Source organism: Prinia subflava, chromosome 1, assembly GCF_021018805.1.
Source record: "Prinia subflava isolate CZ2003 ecotype Zambia chromosome 1, Cam_Psub_1.2, whole genome shotgun sequence".
Taxonomy (NCBI): Eukaryota; Metazoa; Chordata; class Aves; order Passeriformes; family Cisticolidae; genus Prinia; species Prinia subflava.
The window spans coordinates 33339039-33356623 of record NC_086247.1 but is presented as its reverse complement, the minus strand read 5'-3'; the positions used below and the strand labels follow the sequence as shown (position 1 = coordinate 33356623).

The 17585-nt window shown below is 42.2% G+C and overlaps 1 protein-coding gene across 2 annotated transcripts in view; it reads right to left on the bottom strand.

Annotated features, from left to right (window-relative positions):
• The window catches only part of NCOA2 (nuclear receptor coactivator 2), a 188770-nt gene extending 172053 nt beyond the window's left edge, over positions 1-16717 (bottom strand). Inside the window, exons 1-2 of one of the 2 annotated variants that reach the window (XM_063392769.1) lie at positions 16604-16717; positions 6850-6929 (exon numbers count right to left, since the gene is read on the bottom strand). The gene's annotated coding sequence lies outside the window, so the exon portion shown is untranslated. Of the gene's footprint in view, positions 1-6849; positions 6930-16562 lie in introns of both variants that reach the window. The other variant, XM_063392760.1, reaches the window with a different exon arrangement.
• Between the last annotated feature and the right edge of the window lie 868 nt (positions 16718-17585).

The following is a 17585-nucleotide window of genomic DNA, read 5'->3' as shown; positions in this document are numbered from 1 at the left end:
CAACGATACCATTATACAGTTTGACTTGCTGGTATTGGTTCCTCAATTATTTCAATGCTGATGTAGTGGGTTGACCGTGGTCTGATGCCAGACACCCACCAAAGACCTGTCTCCCACTCCTTTCTGCAGATGGACAGGGGAAAGAAAGTATAACGAGTTCCTGAGCTAAGGAATGGAAAGCATCACTCACCAAACATCATCACAGGCAAAACAGGTTAGAATCAGGGATATTAAATGAATTTATTGCTACCAAAATCAGAAAAGGATCATGAGAAGTAAAATAAAACCTTAAAAACACGTTCTTCTCACCCTTCCTTCCTTCCCAGCTCTGCCTTCTCCCCCATCAGTGCAGGAAGAGAGGGACTGGGGGTTACGGTCAGGTCATCACCCTTTGTCTCTGCCACTACTTAGGGAGAGGAATCCTTCCTCTGCTCCAACATGGGGTTCCTCCCATGGGAGACAGTTCTCCATGAACTTCTCTAAGTAGGTCCATCTCAGGAGCAACAGCTCTCTACGAACCGCTGCAATCTGAGTCCATCCCACGGGCAACAGTCCATCCCCAAACTGCTGCAGTGTGGGTCACTATTCCATGGGGTGCAGTCCTTCAGGGACAGGCTGCTCCCCTGTGGGTCCTCCACAGGGTCACAAGCCCTACCAAAAAACCTGCTCTAGCATGGCCTCGTCTCTCCATAGGTCCCTGCCAGGACCCTGCCCCAGCGTGGGCCTCCCTCAGGGTCACAGCCTCCTCTCAGCTCTGGTGCCTGGAGCACCTCCTCTTCCTCCTCGGTGTCTGCACACTGCTCCTCTCACATATTCCCGCCCCACTCTCCTCTGCCCGCAATTACCACTGTGCAAGGACTTTCTTTTTCCTCCTCTTAAACGTTATCTCAGAGGCGTTACCACCGCTCCTTACTGGCCCAGCCTTGACCAGCAGCCCATCCATCTTTGGCACTGCCAGGGATCGGCTCTGCCGGATGAGGAGGAAGCTTCTAGGAGCTTCTCAAAGAGTCTACCCATTACCAAAGCTTGGCCACGCAAACCCAATACAGCTGATCAAGAGCCTAGAACTTAGATATTGACAAAAGAGTAAGCTGATGAGGAAGGAGAGACTTAAATCACAGTCAGGGACAAGGAATACTTTCAACATTAGTAGTCATGCATCGAGCTCCATGTACCATCAGCTGTAGATAAACCCCATCCCACCACAGGATACATTCTGGAAGTTACATACTGTAACTTGAGACAGAAAAAGTTTTACATGAGTCTGTTCAGCAGGACTAAGCAATAAAAACACAGTTAACCAGGATCTGTGAAGAGAAGCCAAGCAAAAAACCACAACTGAAAACTGAAAGGCCATAAAAATTAACCCAAGTGAAATTTCATGTGTTGGCCACCTACTTTTAGAGAAATGTTGATGATTTTATCCCATTTTAAAATACTATTAAAGTGTGTCACCACACAGTAGTTTCAAGCTCATGACCCGAAGAAAGAAATGTAGGGAATATCTCACTCTTAAACCAGTAAAATAGGTACCTAGATATTGAAGGACAAAGGAATCCAAGGCAAAAAGGGATCTTCAATGTGTTACTTGTAAGGATAATGTTTTAAAGTTTAAGTGAGAACATTCAAATATAAGTTAAGAAAAACACGCTGAAAAAAACATGAATAGAAACATTTTAATTCCTCCTGACACTACTACAGCTTCCCTCAAGAAAAAATCAAATTGCAATACCTACTATAAAACTAATTATTTTCTCAGTTCTAATTTTAAATATTCCTGGTTTGCCTATTGTTGTTATTTTGAAAGATACAGAGTTTGGTGTATAGAGAATGCTCAGTTTATTGATTTGGGATTACTGAAGGAAGAAAAGTACTGATAATGAAAAAAAGGCAAGAATCTAGATCATAAAAACAGATGCTGGAATAGGAGAACAAAGCATATTCTTCATTTATCATGGCCACAGTTGCAAACAGAGTTCTAGCAACACATTTACAACACGTTGGCAAATATAGTGTACAGAAGAGCGTCAATACCCTTTTTTGGTTGTGGTGAGATGACTAGAGGAGGTTTCTGTTACATATTCCAATAGTTAGAGCCCTGCACAATGATACTGTAATTCTCACCAGTATTTCTAAATCATTTGCATAATACTGAACTTCTGGGACTTATCTAGGACCTTTCACCTGAATTTTTCAACATCCAAAGTTTGTTTTAAAAATAAAACCTGTAATTTCTTGCCACTCCAGTTAATATAAAAGCAAATTAATCAGAGAGAAACACATTGTACAACACTTTATATTATAATCATCTACAAATTTCCTTACCATTACAGCATATAAGTCTGCTGAGCCTAACATCCCCACAATGTGGTATTAGAAAAATTCACCCACTTTAATGTACACAAATATCCATGAACCTCAAAGTATTGTACTATAATGCTGTCAAATAAACAGACTACTGGAATTCAATTTCCACAAAGCCAAGGCAAAATCTGCTGGCCTTCATCTGAAATACCAGTGTCATTTTCAAGCCCTGTATTTAATTAATACTATTTACTGTCAAGAGCCAAGCCGTGTAAATATTTCACTCTTCCCATATCAGGGACTAAAGGCAGGCCCAGAGGAAAATCTGCCCAAGTAAATGCATCTCATCTTCTTTGATGATGCAAGTGCTCAGTTGTCCTGTTCTTGACCCCTCTAGAATTCCTAGGCTCCAATACTGGTGATACAATGTCATCAATCTATATATAAAATATACATTGATTTTCCACAGATGATAATGACAGCTATTTCTTCTGCTAATGCTAATACAGTATAACTTTGTCCATATAAAAGGGTTCCTACCAAGGTAAGAAATGAAAAATCTTAGCAAAGTCCATTACTAAGTCAAAACCAATATTTAAGAAGTGAATAAAATCAAGTTAGCAATCCCATTTCCTAAATATTTTTTTATTTATCTCACTGAAACTGTAATGTTCAAAATAATCTTCCAGGATACAACTATATACAAAAGGCAAGCTTCAATCAATTGAATGAGCATTTTCAACAGTCCTGGATATATATTAAGTTTGGTTCCATCAATGCAGTAGAAAGTTCACTGACAGAGCACTCCATTTAAATCCATTTACAGTAGGTAATGAGTTTTTACATATATAAGAATACTTTAATCCAGATTTAAAATGAATTTGAACATTGTGGCCTCAAAACTACAAAAGTATTTTTAAAGTACTTTAATTACTAACAAATCTAGTTCTGCTAGTTGCAAGCATAAGATTTTTCTCTCTACAGTACTCTAGATTTTCATAAAATTTAAAGGAAAGAAATGCAATATACTACATTTGTGTAAGTTTCAACTTTCCCACAAAACAATGTTTTTTATAAACTCTCAGTTCCAATTTTAGGGGAAAAAAGCTTTTAGGGTGCAATTGTATAAATCTCAATAGATGCTCATTTCCTAATACTTCAGTTCTTGTACCACCCACACAGAACTCCACTCTCAGATTAGGAGGATCATTTTAACACTGATTACACTAAATTCAGCATAATCAAGCATCCACTTTTACAAGCATCTTCATAGGCAATTCATGCTAACTAATGTCACTACTAAACAGCAGTGACTGAACACAGAATAATCTTATCACATTTCATGCAAAACACAACTCCCCAGTTTTGAGGTCTAGCAATGAAAACACATTCCCTTTATTTATCACAAACCAATTCAACATAGATTAAGTATCCCTCACAGAGAAGACCAGATTCATAAAGATTACACACACCTATATTTTATTTCAGCTTCTGTGGGAATTAGGATGCTCTGAACTGACTTGAGTTCTAGGTAAGCACCACTCTAGTCCTGCTTTGCAAGCCCACAGAAGTGAGCTCTGCCTTACTCAGGTTTGATACTTGGAATCTACTGTAAGTTCCTCATTTGCATGCTTAAATTAATACCCAAGGCTCTTAAAACTTGTTTCGATATAAGGTAGTCTTATTTTCAGTATTGCACTTCATTTTCTGACAGCATTCCCTTTACACAAACATGTATGAGGAGAACACAGTCAAAAATAAGACATTTGTCAGAATTTTCTCTATCTACTACAGCTGTAAACAACAAGGGCTATAACTCAGAATGAATAGACACAAAAATATTTTCTATCATACTTGACACTAACTACAACACAAACGACAATGAAATCACTACAAAGTTAGATGGAAACAGACTCTCCAGATCAAGAGTGACAGAAAACTGAGATTTCTCTAATGTATGTTCTTTTTGCTGAGAAATATTCCTTACAAAGCAAACCACTTCATGAAAAAGGGAGAGACAGAAAAAAAAATGTTTTCTGACTGGTAACTTTTAGACTGGAAATTAAACCAGATTTTTTTATCTGTTTGGGTTTTTTGCAAGTCTAAACTTATCATCACTCTAATTGCATCCCGTTTTTTGTTAGCACACAGCAGCTGCTTCCCACTTCCTCAACTAAGATGAAAAATAGACCAAATAAGCTTTAACTAGTAGTTTTGTTTTCCAAAAATCTTGATACAGTGGTAGACAAGCTGAATGTGCACAATTTCAGAGTCGTGGTACAGCCTCATAACATACAGTCAAAGCCAACATCTATAATTCCCCAAGCAACACTAGTCAAAAGCCAAGGCCAGGATTTCTTAAATGACACTCCAGCTGACGGATCCTTCCAACACTAGTATAATTCCAGATGAGTATACTGGTTAAAATAAACAGCTACAGCTCTTTGATCTTGCAACAGAATAGGTGAACATGCAAGCATGTCAAATAACAGCAGTGAAGCCCTGGACACTCAAAAATCAATAGAAAAATTTCCAAGGATTCACTGGAACCAAAATTCTAAACTATCCCTCGGCTTCTGGAACCTACTTTTGCTGAACTGTCTTAATAGGAACACAGAGATAACCACACTTTAAAGCAAAAGGATATTTTGAGTGAAAACTACCCCTCTGCTTCATCCTTGCACTATAAATCCTTTCATGACGCCCATTTTTACAGTGGTTTGTTCCTCAATGTCATCACCATAGACTTCATATACAAATATTCATGTCATATTTGCTGTTATTACAGGTTTTGAACTTTCTAAACTCAGCAACTGTGTTTTAGTGATCATCTGTAAAGTTACTAGGTTATTTTCTATCACTGTATCAAGCAAATCTATAGTTTTAGCGCAGAATGTAGCAACACTAAGGAAAAGATTGTGTTCTTTTTTTTCTCCACATAAATTAATTAGGAAAAAACCACAAGCAATTATATGGAAATTACTTTTTATTTTAATATATCCCTAATGCATTCTGTTTCTTAATCGAAAATTGAAATTGAGACAACTGAAAACAAACATACTATCAACTTGACAACAAAATTTCATGTTCTCTATAGAGAATTCTGGCAGTGACATTTTTCTCTTTATTATACACACCTAGCTTATTCTGAGTGCTATTCACTAGGAAAACAATATTTTAGAGTCTTTGCATTTTTTTTAAACAATTTGCTTAAATGATTACAAAAGCAGATCGTTATTGAGAAGACCTGCACATTACAATTATGCAGTTCAGGTAAGTAGTGTAAATAAATAATAATTACAATGGTGTAAGTAATAAGTGTAAATAAGTAATAACATCTCTGTGGCTAAGCATTTTCAAGTTAATATAAAACAAAAACAAATTGTTAACCAGAATTATAAACTTCATTGAATAGAATGAACTCCAGAGTGTTTTATCTGAACTGAGATGGGGAAAAGACAGAAAAAAAGCACTGGAAAACTGCTTAATCTGTTTTCTCATTCCCTGATGCTAGAAAATTAGGAAAGTTTAAAGAAAAGCTGTGTTAGTTTGCAAAAACTGCTGAACATAATTAACCAAAGAGGAAATGATACCTCATGTGGGCATACATAATTTTATCCATATTTGGTTGGCATTTTATAAACAGTCATCCCCCAAACAACTAAAAACTCCTTCAGCAGGCTCATTTCCCACCTCTATATTTAGTGTACAAGCCTCAAAAATACATATTTCTGACCTTAATAAGTCACTCTATGTGTTAAAAGACAACATTTATTCATGAGTACACTGAAAAGGTTCTCACATAAAATCTCAAATGTGTATTTGTTGTAAAAGATTTATACCAAGTGAATATACTGGTATATCAAACATACCTAAAATAAAACCACAGCATTTATATTCTACTTTCTTTCAGTGCACTACCAAACTATTATTAGTCTGCCTTTAAACAATCCGCAGGGGTCTCTTTTTCTAATTCTCAGTGGTATTATCCCTTCTTGAGAGCAGAGTTAAACAGGCACAGCACTGCCTGATGGAGTCATCAGACAGTAATTCTTGAGCAACAAGCAGTTTAAGTCATCAGTGTCATTATACCAATTTCAACCCTCAATTTAAGTAATTTATTAGTGCACAGAGTTGGATGGAAAGGCTTGTATTATTTCATATTCAACCTTTGCCATAAGACAGACCATAATCAGCACATCTGAAAAATGTCAATTCCTTAGTTACAGTACAAAATATCAAATAAACCCAATGAGAAAGGCTGAAGGGATCAAGTGATATTCTTTCTTAGCAGGAAGTTCCATTCCTGGTCCTGGCACCAAAGCAAGGACCCTCCGCTTCCATAACCAGTCTCCCTATTATTTTCAAAGTTTCTAAAACGTTAGTATTCCCACTCAGTGTACAGTATCACACATTACTTATAAGCAAGTTTTGTTTTGCTGGATCCACACAATCAATTGAAGATATCTTGCATCAAAGTCCCCAGTGAAGAAGATAAAACTGCAACACAATCTAATTAAATGCAATAGGATATAGACAACTCACCAAGACTCAGCGATGCAAACGATGATTTCTAGGGGCTGTGTATGCAGGGGTCCTCACTACTCAGATACATCTCAGTCATGCTAGGAACAAATTTGAGACAAAAATATTAGTGGTTTTTTTTGTTGTTTTTTTTTTTTGGAGATGGGCATAGAAGAACAAAAATATGATGTTTAGCACATTGCCGTTTTAAGCATAACACAACAAGGGAAACACAAACTTTGCAGAGCATTATCTGCTTTTCCAGACACAACTACAACCCCCTTCCAGCTCCACAATCACTCCAGTCACACAACTTCCTTTCTACCTGCTGCCTACTGCAAATTCACAGTGATAGCAGCTGAAATGTTTACATTAACTTATACAGTACACAGCCTCTATTTTCACTGAAGAATCTGTGAGAACTCTGAAAGCGCTTAGTTCCTTTTTTGGTTGACTGCTTGATTTGACAGCACATTAGTTTCAAATCTCTAAAAAGGAGAAACTGGTGTTCTTTCAATCATTATTATAAGTTGCATGTACAGAAGCATGTTTCTTCTCTCAGCCTCCACTTAAAATACTCCTGACTCAAGTGACAAGCATCAGTGAATAGAAATCCTTTTACTCGTATGGAGTCCCATAAAGCAGTAAAGAGTCCTACAGAACAGAGGCCATACATTGCACAGCAAAATATTTCTTCAGGGAAGGAGGAGTGTGACACTGCCCACACAAATATTTTACCTGAATTTCTGTTTGTAGGTCAAATAGCACTTTATGTCAAATATATCCAAGCAAACTAGCAAAGAAGAGTTTTCTACTTTCCTACTCCGACAAATAAAAAGGCAGAACATAAAATAAATGAGAACACCGATAAAACTAAAGATATACTAGTCATATATAAAGAGTCATCAGAAAAAAAAAACCAAACCAACAAACGACAACAACAAAAAAAAACACCACAAAATAATTATGCTTCAAGAATTTAGAATCAACCTCTTTGTTATTTCTGCCATCTTACAGAAACCTTCTTCAAAGAAACCCTGTATAAGTTCTTTCAGTCACAGACAGGATACCACTACAGTAACAGACTATTTAGGGGCACCACTAACAAAGAAGTATTCTTATATAAAATATACACACAGAAGATAAGACTACATTATTTTCTCAGGAATAAAAAGCACACAAGCTCTATGGATCACAAACTCAGGGCTTTGAGTGCATCCTTGTTTGACAGAAAAAATCCTCTTGTCTTGGAATAAAATTTTAAGTAAGCTTCTAGATCTTTTGGCAGTTCAGAGAGACACCCAAGAGAAGTCACAGTCTCAGCAGCAGACAGGGGCTGCAGCCGCAGCCCACAGAGGGGAGACCTCTTCCCCTGAGGAGCAGTGAACAAGATACTGCCTGTGCAAACAGGAGCATTCCCCACTCATCTCCTGTCCTTTACCTGCTGGGCATCAGTGAATGAGTACTCTACTGCCATTTTGTTTCTTGACAACTAATGTGCCTGCTCACTTTTATTTTCCTGCTGTTTTCCCCTATTTTTGCATCCCACCTCCTGGTCTCTGTGGCCTCCAATACAGCTGCCAAAGGAGTCTATACATAAATCGTGTGGCTCCTGACCATTACAGTTGTGTCCACAAGGCCCCACTGGAAGAACAAGCTTTGATGATTTTGATTTGTTCTAGTCATAAAATGTTTAACAATAATATTGTCTGAAAACAAAGACAATGCATTTTTGCTTCACAGCAGAAGCACTACCTTTGAAACACAAAAACATGACTAACGAGATCTTTCTTCCCAAAAAAACCTCTTGAATTATAGAGCAACCAGTGACAGGCTGCTGTAACTGAATAGATGTGTTACCTAGTATATTTCTGATATATTTCTCTAACTAAACTAGACCGTCAGTGAAGAAAAGAAGGGATGAACATGAATATGGACAATGAGATTATCTGTTAGTCCTTTGCCTTCCCTTCTCAAGCCCATTCTGGACACAGGGAAAAAGCAAGCCAACTACCACCTATGCCTAAGCAAATTTACACCCAATCCCACAAAAATCAGGAGCTCCTTGGGATGACCCTCAGAAGCCAAGGGAAACCACTCTCACATGAAGCCAGGTCTCACAGCGGCGTAGCTCTGTTAACAGTGGGGTACAAAGGCCCACATGAAGAGCAGGTCACTGCCTTCATGACCTGAACAATTCCCAAATTATCAACATTACCTACGATATAAAAATGGAATAAACCACAGCCACACCTGCCATTTTCCAACACCACCATCCAATCCCCCATCCCACAAAGAATAAAAGAAAATGGTTTTAAAGGTCAAAAAACCTCAACTAAAAACAATTGATATGGAAAAGAATAGCATACTGTCTGCCTTCTGACTTCAGAACACTTTACACCTTTATTTTCCTTTTGTGCACAGTCACTTCTTTCCTTTCTGGTCTCTGTTCCAGGTACCTAAGATGCGTTTACCTCCTTGGTCCATAAAAAGTTTGTTGTGAACAAAACACACGAAATCAACGCTAAAAACTGCAGCTAAGCTAAAAGGGAGTGAGAGCTGCCACTTTCAGACACACTTGGAAGAGATCATCCACAGCATGCAAGCTTAGTGAGCATGAACTTGGTGAGCTTAGGGAGGCATTTCTCATCTACATCCAGCCTTCAGGTTCCATCATTCCTAAACTAAGAAGAAAAGGAGCCACAAATGATCTCACCATCGTGCAGTTATCACTAGCTCCACACAGAACTGTACCAAGAAAATATTTTGAGGCCTCATGAAAAATTCAGTATCTTTGTTTCAAAGTAATGCTTTAAAAAAATCCAGCAAAACAAGCAAAAGTGTGTTTGCACTGCAAATGCCAACAAAAATTGGCAAGCAATTAAAATAAAAAAACCCCTTTAAACTATGCTATTAGAGCTACATTTTATACCCTGTAAAGTATCAACATAGTAATCTTTTTTTGCACCCAAGACAATGGCAACAACTCTTCTGGAATCTCTTAAAGAAAACAGTAGATTTCTAGATGTAAATTTTAATTTTGGAAAAAATACAAAGATTTAGATTGGATGAAGAGCTTTTCTCCTTGAGACTGTAATTGAAAATTGGAGATTATTTTTTTATTTCTATACACTCAATATTGTCCACGAAGAATTTATTTCAGAAAATGGATAAAATAGGATAAGGACATTGTCCATGTATGTGGAGACCAAGGTATAAAGCTGAATGAGAACAGCAAGTGAAATTAGTTGACAATAATCACATGTATTTCTCAGAAGATATAAGTGGTTGGTCAGCAAGTCCTGACAATAATTTTGAAAGAGTAAAGACAAAGGGCTGAAGGGCTACTTTGTGAACTCAAAGCATGGTATAAGCAGAACAAAAAAAAATAATCTCCTCTGTACCCAGATGATACTTGAACTCTCAGATTCACAAGTATTAAAGTTTATGACCTTGGGTTTTCTTAGGGTTTGAGTTGCTTTGAGGTTTTTGGGGTTTTTTTTTAAATTAATTTCTAATTCCATCACACAGGTATATGATGAATTTGTAAGTTCATAAAAATATGCGTACTAAAAGTGTCCGTATATACTCTCAAATTTATTCACAGGCAGACTTTCCTTTATTCTCAAGAAGTTTTCTTTTTAAATGCACTTTAGTATCTCCTACATAATCCATGAGGTACAAACAGGTGACAAACTGCATTGTTTTTAATTGGAGTGATTTTCTTCAAAATCCATGGGCCAGGCTCATTAGAGATCAATACTGACAGCAATGAAAAACTAAATCTGTTCACACACAGATGAATTACAGCATAGGCAGAGTAAGAGTAAAATTCCATAATAATTCTGACTTAACAAGCAAAATGTTCTTTCACTTTCCATGCTCATTCTTCAATCCCAGGCTTCTCCACTGAGGCAGCCAATAAAGCAGCCAATTGTGATATGCCCACTATAAATCCTACCCAAGAGCAACAATATGTCTTACAGAGCTCACTAAAAAAGCATCAAAATAGCAACTCTCAGTCAACACCACAGCAGATATATGTTCTCACTATGTCCCCTCATAGAAACTCATGTGATCCATACTACCTAAATTTCATGGATAAATCAACGCGTTTGGTAGATATTTTAATTAATTTTTTGCCTATACTCTCTGCCATTTCAGTAATCCAATAAAGGTTTCCATGTAATGGGGACTATTCTAGCAAAATACAAGTTTTCCTTTCCAAACAGAAAATAACTTATTGAAGTTCAAAAACAAAGAGAAAAATGCAAATAGGATTTACTGAGGACATTGCATCCTAGCTGCAAAAAGCAAATGCACATTCCAAACAAGCTTCTGAATACCTAAGTAAAGGGAGCACACTCACAGAAAGAGTGAGATTTACTATCAGTTGTAACTGCTAAAATGAGAGCAAAGGAAAAATAATATCTGTCAGTAAGCGTATTAATGGGAGATTGTTATGGAAGCCATTTAAGCAAATGCAAGACTTGGAATAGCATAATGATGAAGCCGCAGAAGAAAAAAAATGTGCATATTGTTAATATGTTGCAGTATAGCTTCAGACGTTTAAATTAATGAACTAATTTCAAACTTCAAGATGTCAAGCACACCAATGACGATACATTTTCCATAGGAATCGTTTCCATTATATATCAATAGAACTCTTAAATAAAATTTCCATTAGTCTTTAATTTGAATAACGTGCAATTTCCACAGAAAAAGATTGAAAAATCATAAACAGTTCCAAAATGCAGTGCAGCAAATCTACGACATTCAAGATCTATTTTTCAAACTATTCATCAACTCAAAATAATTGTATAAAATCAGCAAAAGTATTCCAGATGCTCAGGAGAGGAAAGACTGTTCTAGGTAATAGATAAATGTAGGACTGAATGAAAGAAAATTAATTTCTTCCACTCATTTTTCCATCATATAAATGCTATTTCTGAATACTCACAACACTGACAAAATTGCTTTGTCTTAAAACTGTCAAAAACATTCCCTGGGTTTTTTGTCTTTCTTTTTACTTTTTCTAATTCTGTATCCTAAATTGATTAAACTATACAACCTGTCCTCTTTCATGTCAGATTTCTACTTGGTATGTTTTGAAAAGGCTAAGCTACTGAATCATTAACATAGGGAGTGTTTGCATAATGTAAATACTCCTGACAAACTACTAACTGTAGAACTGGTAAGATGCCTTCATAATACGTAACCACTGATGTAATATTCAAAATTATTCTTACTACTCAAAGTTACCATTTCAGCAATACGTATGACTGTTTAACATGCTATTCCAACACAGAGCAGGAGTCTTGGCAACTGTATTTTATTCCCTGAAATCATAAAACATTATCAAAATATTATCTCTAATAAATACATGAAATATATGTTATCTAAGCTCCATTACCCTGACGGTAAAAGCCAAAGAATACTTCTGTAAGGTTTAAATTCCCAAGAGAAGAAGAGCTCAGATCCTGTCTGCAAGCACACAATGGAATCACAGCTGACGATGCACATCTTTTTCTGGATGTCTCCATATGCTCAGGAGGGTTTTTTCCCCTCCTCTCCCTCCCTGTTTCTCCCTCTCCGCCTCCCTTGCTTCCAGCATTACACTGAAGAATTTGTCATTATCTGCTGCCAGAAGTATAAGAATGTTTTAACAACTAACAAAAATAAAGTAGTGCAGTGAACTTCACCTCATTTAAAAATAAAAATAGGGGATCCTGCCAGAGTAGCTGTCTGTAACTAAGTTAACTAACAGCAGAAAATGGGTGGATGAATGGATGCTGTTATACATATGCCTTCTACAAAGTAATTGTCAATGTTACTGTGTTCTTAGTTTAAAATGCTGTGTCACACGGCAGAGTATATACAGTAACAAAACATTTAACCTCTGACCTCTAAAGCCAAACATGGATATAAATGAATATTGAGCATTTTAATGCCTATCAGAACACTGAAGAAATGTGTGGAATTTGTTAAATATACCTACTTGCATGCAAACTGCATTGTTTAGAGAGGCCAGCCACAGCAAATGTACAAAGAACTGAACATGGCAAGAACAGTTTTAGTTCAGTGTTCCCCTTCTCCAATGCACAATCTATCAGTGCTCGGCAGACAAAGAGAGTTATGTTTATATTTAAATTTGGTAGCAGTCTTTGGTTCGTTATTTTTCTTTCAAATGAACTGACAGCATCCTCAAGGCTTAGACTTCTTAAGCCTCTGCAATTCTGGTGTCAGGTGCTAGAGAAACTCCAGCTGAGCGCGGAAGCCCAGATTTTGCCAATGAGACGGTGACATCAGCAACAAAGGCAAGGAGCAGAAGACAGTGGGCATTGTAGCAGCAGCTGGCTCGCTCACTGACTTTGTTCTTCCTGCTGCAAAATCTGGGCTCCCTGCAGATGGGCTAGCTCTTACTGGTTTTTTGGAGGACAGAGGGAAAAGTTGGGAATGCCAACACTTCAGAGGGCTTACTCTTCCAACAGAGCCTTTCAGCCTTCTAATGAGCAAGCTACGCTCTAAATGATTATAAGAACATAAACATTATTCTTAAGTAATTAATCTTTACTTCAGAGTCTCGGTTTAATGCAATACACTACACTACATGTGAACAAATCCCTTATATTTTCTAATGTTTCCACCGGAAATAACCTTTATTTTCTCTCTCAAATAACACAATTCCAATTTAAAAACTTAAACTGATTCCAAAAGCACCATTCTTGATGGCAATAAAGTATTCCTTCCTCAAACGTCTTGAGTTTCAAATTTAGCACTGACACCAGCAGGACACACAATGAGGAATTTACACATTTAGTAAAGAAGTGCCTTCAGACATTGCAGAGATACTGAAGAACCACATCAGACATGGATTCTGTCCCTAGTAAAGACCACAAGCCTGAGAAAATACAAAGTTGAGAAATCGTCAGGGTTTATGTGAAATAAAAGAGTACAGTGAGTAAAGAGATGAGGTGATTGCAGCACGTTTTACATGCATTTATTGCATAACGTCCATCGAGATAAAAACATTAAAAATAATGTGATTCTTCAAAATATTGCATGATGTTCAAAAAAGATGAACCTTTCCTCTTCAAGTTGTACTCAATGTTTTTGAAGGTTGAGTCCGTGAGAAAGTATTTTCTTTAAGTCTGTAGATAACCAAGACTTCCTATGAACATTAAGCTTCTCACTCTTAAGGATTAACCATTTGGGGGCAATTTACATATGACACAACAGAGCCAACTTCTATGTCCAGTCCCCAAAGAGCTGTTGCCACAAATGCAAAAGTAAGGGATACAAAATGCATGAGTGTCCATATGTGCTTGCATACACGTCTGTACGTGGAAATATGTGCAAAGCTGGTATATCCTATTTCTGCCACCACTGCTGACGTAAACAAACAAGTGTTCTGGAAAAAAGCAGGAGGCACCAAGTACCTACACTAAGTGTGATAAAACAACCAGCTTCTATCCACACTAAGCTGTGCTTAAGAAAACAAGATCTCTGCTTTGGGGTGCAATATTTTTGGTATGACATTAAAAATAGTATACAACATGGTCATTTCTCAAACAGCATCCAACACAGGAGACTGTCAGCTCCCTCCCTTTGGGCACTGCCAGAGGATTCCCCCAGGAGAGGAGCCCACCAGGTGGCCCAACATTGCCACTGGGTTGGTTACAAGGAGCTAGGAAATTAACTGACTAGAGCTGTTTTTATAGTTCAGTACATAAAAAACCCAAAGGGATAAAATCCAAATGACTGCCTTCAGCCACAATGGAAGAACAACAAGGAAAAAAATGCTTTAAGTACAAAGACTGGCAGTCTTAAATGCTTACTTATTTACAGTGGCAATAGAGCTCTGCTGTAACTGCCATAGCCAGGCACTATATGCTTAGCTCAAATTATACTTAAACATTATGGGTTGAGTTCTAAAGCCCATTCACCTGCTTCTTACTACTCTGAGAGAAAAAAAAAAAAAAAAAAAAAAAAAAGGAAAGAAAGAAAGAAATATAAAAACAATTGATTATTATCGAACAAGCAGGCTGTTCTCCTTTCACAAGGAGACTCTCCTGGCTAAATTGCAAGCGCATTTATACAGTGTCCCACATACACACACTTCGGACCGAAGTATACGGGCTAACTCAAACTAAGTCTATATCATGATATAAAGATATCGCGACTTCCCGGTGACTACCAGCAATCTCCTTGCCTTTTTTTTTTTTTTTTCCCCTCCCCCCGACCTTTCTCCGCCGGGCTCTCGAGCAGGTTTCCCACAAACTACACGGCCTGAATGCCCCTCTCCGGCAAGAGCAGCGTGCGGTCCCCGAGCCGGGGCACGCTCAGGCCCAAGCGGCGGCAAAGGAGCGAGGGGCAGCGAGGGAGCGGAGGGACGCGGCTCCGGTTACGCCTCGCCCCGCAGCCTGCGAGCCGCGCCGTGCCCGCGGCGGTGCACACAGCGCCCTCCGCGGAGGCGGGGAGGGGCCGCGACCCGCCCTCCGCGCAGGCGGCGGGCACCTCCGCACCCCTCCCCCGCGCGGGGCTCCGCTCGCCGCGGAGCGCCCCGCCCGCCGCGGGGAAGCGGGAGGGAGCGGAGCGGCACCCGCCCAGGGACCCCGGCCCCGCGCCCGGCCGGCTGCTCTCCTCTTCCCCTCCTCCTGCCGCCGCTCCCCGCCCCGCGCACACACGCAGACACACGGCACTGCGGCGGCCGGGCCCCCACCCCTCCCCGGGCCGCGGGGAGGCGGCGGCCGGGCGCCCCGGGCTGCGCTCGCTCGCACGCAGCCGCGACGCCCCGCCGCCCGCCCCCGCGGCTCGGCCCGGCCCGGCGCTGCGCGCACGGGCGGGCACAACCCCCGCGCACAAAGTTAGAGAAGTTGCCCGCTTCGCCCCCTCCTTCTCCTCGCATCCCCCGAGAGCGCGGAGCGGCGGCGAGGCGCCCTGCGCAGGGGGAAGGGGAGAGAGGGCGCCGGGCGGCTCGGTCCTGCCCGGCGCGGAAAGGGGGGCGCCCGGCCCGGCCCCGCGGAAGGAGCGCGGAGCGGCCCGCGCCGCCGCGCACCGAGTCCTTGTCAGCCGGGGAGGGGGAGGCGGCGTGCGCCGCTCTGCTCCCCAAATCGCCCCTTTTGTCATCGGGGAGAGACCCTCCCTCAAGTTTCGCGATCGCTGCGCGGTGGGGGTGAGGGGGAACGTCCCGAACAGTCCCTTCAAAATCGCACCCCGCTGCCCCCTCCTCCCCCGGCCCGGCCGGGGCAGTCCCTGACCCCCAGATCAGCCCCTCGCCTTCCCGGTTCCTCGCACTTTCGCCCCCCCCCCCCCCAGCCAGGGGCGCGGAGAGGCGGCACCCGACCTCCGCCTGGCCTGGGAGCAGGAAGCCGTCCCTCTCGGCCCGGCAGGGTGGGGTGCCCTACGCCCCCCTCCCTCGCCGAAACACGGGGGCGTCCCGGAGAAGTCACCCCGCGCGCCCACCCCCCACCGCCGGGCGCGGGGGTGCGAGCACGATGCCCCGGCGAGGGGCGGCCCCGCGGTCCCCGGCTCCCCACGGAGGGGCCGCAGCCCCCGCCCCGCTCCCCCCGCCGCCGGCGCGGGGGAAGCCGCCTCGCCGCGGCCGCGGTGCCGCCCGCCAACGCCGCCCCTCCGCGCACCGGCGCGGCCCCGGGCGGCCCCCGGCGCCGCACGGGGCGGCCGGGCGGGCGCGGGGGGCTCGGGCACACCCCCGGCCGAGCGGGAGCCGTTACCGGGGTCAGTGCCGTCTCCCGCCGCTGCCGCCGGCGCTGACCTTCGCTTTGTAAGATGAAGCTGAAGCTGGGGCTGCGGCCGCCATGTTCCTTTTTAATAACTGCCTGCTTGTTTATTTCAATGGAGACCCTCCCACCGCTCGCCCTCCTCCTCCTCCTCCTCCCCTTCTACCCAGAGGAGGGCCGGACGGGGAGGAGGCAGGGGGAGGCACAAGTCACTCCCCCCTGCCCCCCGGCGCGGCGGCAGCGGCCGGGCCCCGGGCGGGGGGAGGCCGGGCCGGGCGGGCGGCAGCGCGGCGCGGGCCGGGGGCCGCCACCGCCCCTCGCCGCTGGCGCTCGGCGCGGCCGGGGCTGCTCGGCCCGGCCCGGCTCGGCTCGGCTCCGCGCCCCGCCCGCAGGGACAATGGCAGCCGCCCCGCTCGCAGCCCTGCGCAGCGCTCCCGGGAGCCTCCTCCGCGGCACCCGAGCCAGGGAGAAAGGGGAAGGGAAAAACAAAGTCCTTCGCCCTCGGAGGGAGAGACTTTGGCTGTGGCCCTTTGCTGTTCGTCCTTGGAGGAACCCCGCTCCCAGGCGGGACCGGAGCAGTCAGCCCTCTTACGGCTTTCGGTGGCCCATATTCACGAAAACAGGGAAGCGAGGCGGGGGGATACAGTCTTATTTCCTTTCTTTGCCTCCGGAAAAAAAAAAAAAAGAAAAAGAAGACATGCTGAAAATCGTGTCAGCTGTATCTCACTCATGGGAGCAGCAAGAGGATTGAGATGCAGGCTTTCCCTAGATTGGAGGAGTGAATACAGGAGTTAAAATTTGTTAAGGGCGGGAGGGCGATTGTTAAACATTGCCCTTTAGTTCAAGAAGCAATCCGTGATGCAGAAATCCTGTCGTACAAGAAAAGCCTTACGTTTTCACACGTATCGATAATGGCGAATTGTACTTTACACTGCAACAGTCGCTATTTTTGACATTTTCTAGCCTGGATGTGCAGCCCCGAGTTGTTCTGTGACTGTCTGCAGATTATATATTGTT